Source organism: Mustela nigripes, chromosome 4 (genome assembly GCF_022355385.1).
Source record: "Mustela nigripes isolate SB6536 chromosome 4, MUSNIG.SB6536, whole genome shotgun sequence".
NCBI lineage: Eukaryota > Metazoa > Chordata > Mammalia > Carnivora > Mustelidae > Mustela > Mustela nigripes.
The window spans coordinates 48,541,523-48,547,434 of NC_081560.1; positions in this window are offsets into that span (position 1 = coordinate 48,541,523).

Below are 5,912 nucleotides of genomic sequence, written 5' to 3' on the forward strand. Positions count from 1 at the left end.
TTGATGCTATTCTTGTTCTGGGGACTTCTTTTTTTTTTTTTTTTTTTAAAGATTTTATATATTGGGGACGCCTGGGTGGCTCAGTTGGTTAAGCAGCTGCCTTCGGCTCAGGTCATGATCCCAGCGTCCGGGGATCGAGTCCCACATCGGGCTCCTTGCTCCGCAGGGAGCCTGCTTCTCCCTCTGACTCTGCCTTCCACTCTGTCTGCCTGTGCTCGCTCTCGCTCGCTCTCTCTCTGACAAATAAATAAATAAAATCTAAAAAAAAAAAAAAAGATTTTATATATTGATTTGACAGAACACAAGTGGGCAGAGAGGCAGGCAGAGGGGGAGGGGGAAACAGGCTCCCTGCTGAGCAGAGAGCCTGACTTGGGGGTCAATCCCAGGACCCTGGAATCATGACCTGAGCCAAAGGCAGCCGCTTAACCAACTGAGCCACCCCTGCGCCCCTGTTCTGGGGACTTCTAACTCCTCTGGGAAAGAGCTGGTGTCATGAAAGACTCAGTTATACTGGATAAAGATTTCTGATGTTTAAGGAAATTTTCCTGGGCACTGTCCTGATGCCATCCCCAGGTCAGGCAGCTTAGGAAAATAGGCTGGACCTTTACCCATCACCCCGTCTAACGGGAAATGAATATGCTGGGGAAAAATTCCTTAGGATCCATGCTTTCCACTGTTAACAATATTTAGGGTAGTACTCATGGCAGTGCACGGTAACAGTGAAGGTGGGCCATTCCATTCTCCCACCCTGTGGTATCTGAGGGGCTGTTCAGTAGGAAGATTCTGCTGCCACAGGCAGAAACACTCCTCTCTGAAGATTTCTAAAGAAAGCTCCAGTTGTTATTTAAAGTCATAGAACCTCTTTGAGGTTTTATGATGAGCCTCAGGCCTCACATTTATGAGAAGCCTCAGACTGGAGACACTCGCCTTCAAACATGTGTGGTTATTATTATAAACGGGTTAATAATATTGGTTTTAGTAATAATAAATACTGCCACAGACCATGCTTCCAATCTGTCCTAGTATGACTAATACTTAACCACCCTCGTTAGTCACAGAAGGAAGGGTCCTCAGAGTGAAAGGTCTCCATCCCATTGAGCACCTCAGGGATCCCAGGAGATGCCTAATGTTCTGTGAAGGGTTGGCGGGGTGAGAACCCAAGCCTTCAGTCCCTTGAAAAGGTCCAGGAAAAGCAAGTACTCAGACAAATTCCATTCTGGCTCGGTAGCAGCTAACTTAGATCATGGAGCCTCTTACTACTGGCCCTTCATGGGTGCTGTGCAATCCCCACCCAGTACCATCTATTTGTTGCATGAAAAGAACTATTTGTCGGTGTTAAATGCCCGTCGCTGCTTACACGCCTGTGTTCACTTTGTGATATTTTGTTCCCTTTATGCACTTTTTGGTGCATACTATTTCAATAAAATTTACTCCCCCCCCCCAAAAAAAAAACGAATAAAGAGAAATATTTCAGGATGAAAGAACCTAGTGGGGTTCCCGTCGCCCAGGAGGTGGCTATCATATACGTGTTTATTGAATAAATGATCTCATTGGATCCTGTCCTGTGCGGTAAGCAAACGCGTATAGTATTGTTACTGTTGTCACTATGACCTTATCTTAACAGAAGTTCGCGACTAGGCTCCGGTCCGCAGCTGGTTACGTCTTGGAACCCGGAGCCCCTCCCCGGATCCTCTCCCAGAACCGAGCGGGAGGACGGTGGATCGCTGCCCCTTTTCCGGCTGGCGGTCCGCCCTGCCGCAGCCCCGGGCGAGGGGACGGAGGAGGCCCGGCCGGCCCGAGGGGACTCTAAAATGGCCCGCAGCCCCGGGCGAGTGGGCAAGGACGGAGGAGGCCTCGTCACGCCCCGGCCGGGTTCGCGGGGTCCCCACGGGGTCCCCGCCGGCTCCGGAGCCCATGTTTCTGGGGCTTCGGGCTCTCCCCGTCGCGCGCCCCGCCCCGGCTGTCTTCCGGGAAGCGTCCGTCCGTCTGTCCAACACTGTCTTCTCTGTCTCCAACCGAGCTTCACACCCTCGTCCCCTACCCTGAACGACGGTGCTCTCCGGGCCGCCCGGGGGAAAAGCCGCCCAGTGAGCATCTCTCCTGGGTATCTTTCCCTGCATGGGATGGTGGCGGGCAGGAAGCACGGAAATGTGAGAACGGTACAGTTTTTCCTTTCGCGAGCCACCAAGAAAGCGTCCGACCTGGGCACCCCTAATGTGGACTCAGAGCCCAAGTTCACCTATGGACCTGGCACAGCGTAGCTAAGTGAGTCCCAAAGATCCTAGCCTCTGCGCCCCAGCTGTGGTGCCCCGCTCACGTCCCTGAACCTGTGCCTCAGTTCCCCTATCAGCAAAACTGAAATAGCAACAATGCTCCGCAGGAGAAAATGTCTCTCGCTGCCTGCCTGGGTCCAGGATGCCCTGTAGGACCAGGACAACACCTCAGCCTCCTTGCTGTTTGTCCCAACCAGACCCCCAGGCCAGCACACGGTTCATCCTGCCGCATCCCTGGATTCTCATCTCAGCCCCCCATCTGTGTAGTTGTGTCAGCCCATCTTTCTCTTGCGCACAGACCCCCTTGCGCATGCTTATGGACTGTTAATGCTGTGAGGCTGAGTACCCCTTTGCTCATGTGAAATGCCGAGCTCTGTCTAGCGCAGAGCCTTCCTGAATCACTCAGTGTCTGTTCCCAGCAGTAGGTAGAAAAGGTCTGCTCCACCTCTGGCCTCCCCCTCCCAACCTCCCCCACAGCCCCGCCCCACCTTCCTGCAGCTGGTGGTGCTAAAGACTAAGCCTCCCCCCCCCCCAACTCAGAAGCCATATTCACCCTAGCCGTGGTGACAGGTTGATGACTCCTATAACAGGCCCCTTTCCTCCTCTGGGGGGTTCCTGCCTGCATGGAGTCTGGTGGAGGGGCCACCAGCAGGGCCGGAAACCTGGGAGAACGTCTCTGGCTGCCACTGATTTCTGTTTCTAGAACTCATGTTTTTCTACAATTACAACCTTCCCTCCTTCATTACATCTCCTGTGTTCCTGAAGTAGTAAATACTGGAGATGTGTATTACATCTAACTTACTTTCAATGATCAGGAAAAGCTTCTATTAATAGACCCACTGTCCACAGGGAATCTGGCTCTGAAGCTCAGAGTGAGGTAAGGCTTCTAGAATAGTGTCTGTCTGCTGAGCACAGAGATGCCCACCTCCCAAACTTTTGTCCTCTAGGCCACTGTCTCTACCTAGTGCATTAACAAGAGGTAGCAAAGATTAGTATTTGAAAATATGTCCCTGGGACCGAATGCCTCGGGTCAATCCTAGTCCAATCCTGGCTCCTTACTAGCTGGGTGATCTGGGGCAAGTTACCAAACCTGACTGTGCCTCTGTTTCCCTATCTGTGAGATGGAAGTGATGGTAATAATAGTTCCTAGAGTTGTTACACAGATTAAATGAGTTATTGTTTATAAAGTGATTAGCACTCAATCAATGATTTTTGTCAGATACCTAAACTTAATACATTCAAGATTCAGACTGTCAAAGATGCTGAGCTATTCCTAAGTGATTATAGCCTATTCTAAAGGAGGGACTAAGGATCCCCCAATTTAACCCTATGTGTATTATTGATTTTCTTTTTTTTTTTTTAAGATTTTATTTATTTGACAGAGAGAGATCACAAATAGGCAGAGAGGCAGGTAGAGAGAGAGGAGGAAGCAGGCTCCCTGCTGAGCAGAGAGCCTGATGTGGGGCTTGATCCCAGGACCCTGGGATCATGACCTGAGCCAAAGGCAGAGGCTTTAACCCACTGAACCACCCAGGTGCCCCTATTATTGATTTTCAAGCCTTATAGAACTGTCCTTAGAATTGACCAATTTTTCTCAATCTTTACTTTTCTTCATTTGTGTTGTGTGTATGTGGACACATTCTGGAAGAAAAATTCGTAGGAATGAGAAAGGAAGGGAGGGAGAGAGGGAGGGATGGAGAGGAGGAGGGAGAGGAGAAAGAAAGGAAAGGAAGGGAGGAAAAAATGGAGGGAAAGAAGATTTGGTTGAGATGGGTGAATTGTGGTAAAATTCTGTTTTATTGTTTTCCATTAACATTATAATAATAATAATCAGCTCAATAAATAATGCCAAACTAAATTGTTCCTAGAGCTTACACTTTCCAAAAAATTTAGGTGAGAAGAGGGTGCTCAGAGTCGGACTGACTGAATTCAGGAGATGGAGGAAAGAGATGGCTGCAGAGCTCTAGGGCCACTTACTGGATCAGAATTTGCCCAACAATATCCTAGGAGCCACCTCTCAACTCAACACTTGCAATAGGTTCTCTCTTCCCTGATAATCTCAACAGCACAGGTTGTACAGAAGCCCAGCCATCCCCACTTCAAGATCATGGATGCTAAGAAAGGAACATGTTTTTTACTCAAGGCTGCAGGAAAAAGTGAGTTCTGGATCCCCCTCCCCCAGCATCTATCCTAAATACACACACACACACACACACACACACACACACACACACAGGAATCCTAGATTCAGTGAGTCTAAAGGTTTGAATTTTGCACCTTGGAAACTACATGCTTGTCCAAATGCTTCATGTGGTTATTGCAACTAAGGTTTAACACAGCCCTTGAGCAAGTGTTCATGATCCAACTGGACAGAGAGGCCAAAGGAAAAGGAGTCCCTCATCCTACTCCTCTGGCTTTCTCAATCCCCACCAAGATCATTTCACGGAAAGCACTCCACTTTTTCCTCAGAAATGTCTGCTTCAGGGGCGCCTGGGTGGCTCAGTGGATTAAAGTCTCTTCCTTCGGCTTGGGGGCTTGGGTGTGATCCCAGGACCCTGGGATAAATAAAGCCCCTTGGGCTTGATCCCAGGACCCTGGGATAAAGCCCCTTGGGCTCTCTGCTCAGCAGGGAGCCTGCTTCCCCTACCCACCTCTCTGCCTGCCTCTCTGCCTACTAGTGACCTCTGTCTGTCAAATAAATAAATAAAATCTTAAAAAAAAAGAAAGAAAGAAAGAAAGAAATGCCTGCCTCAGGGGGTCTGGGTGGCTCAGTCATCTGTCTTTGGCTCCCAGGGTCCCAGGGTTGGGTCCCACTTCAGTCTCCCTGCTCAGCGGGGAGTCTGATTCTCCCTCTGCCTCTGCCTGCCACTCCCCCTGCTTGTGCCCTCTCTCTGTCAAATAAATAAATAAAATCTTTTTTTTTTTTTTAAATGCCTGCCTCATAGAGACCTAAATGGTGGTTTACCACTGGGGACAATCATAGCCCCTAGGGGACATTTGCCAATATCTGGAGACATTTTGGTGGTCTCATTGCTGTTAACCTGGGAACCAGCTACATCTTGTTTATCAGACTTGCTTTAACAGGGGTAGGTGCTACTGGCATCTAGTAGATAGAGGCCAGAGATGCCGATAAACATCCTACAATGCCCAGGACAGCCTCCGCAGTAAAGAATGTTCCAGCCCAAAATGCCAGTAGTGTCTAGGTTGAGAGATCCTGTCATGAACCAAACTCCCACTGCCTCTGAGGAAATAATGTCTCAGAATTCCTCTAGAGTCTTAAGCAGAAAGCAAACCAGAGTATCAGGAGAGCCCCAGAGAACCCTTTCTCGGGCCCCACACCAAGAATGGGGAGGTCTCTGCAGACTCCTTCCTCCTTCTGCTTTGCCTCCAGAACACAAAACCCTGGCATCTGAAAAGATTAAATAAAACCCATGATTCCCAGCCCCTCAGGCTTCCTAACCCTGCCCCTCATCTCCTATTTCCCTCCTGCACCCCCTCACTCTTGGAGCACAGTTGGAAATTCAAATTGCAATCTTTACTGTCCAGCCCTCAAAGGCTCGGCCTGCTTCCTCTCCCAGGGACAAAAATCTCCTCAACATCCTGCTTCCCTTTGAGAGGAACCCCCCCAACCCTGCCTCT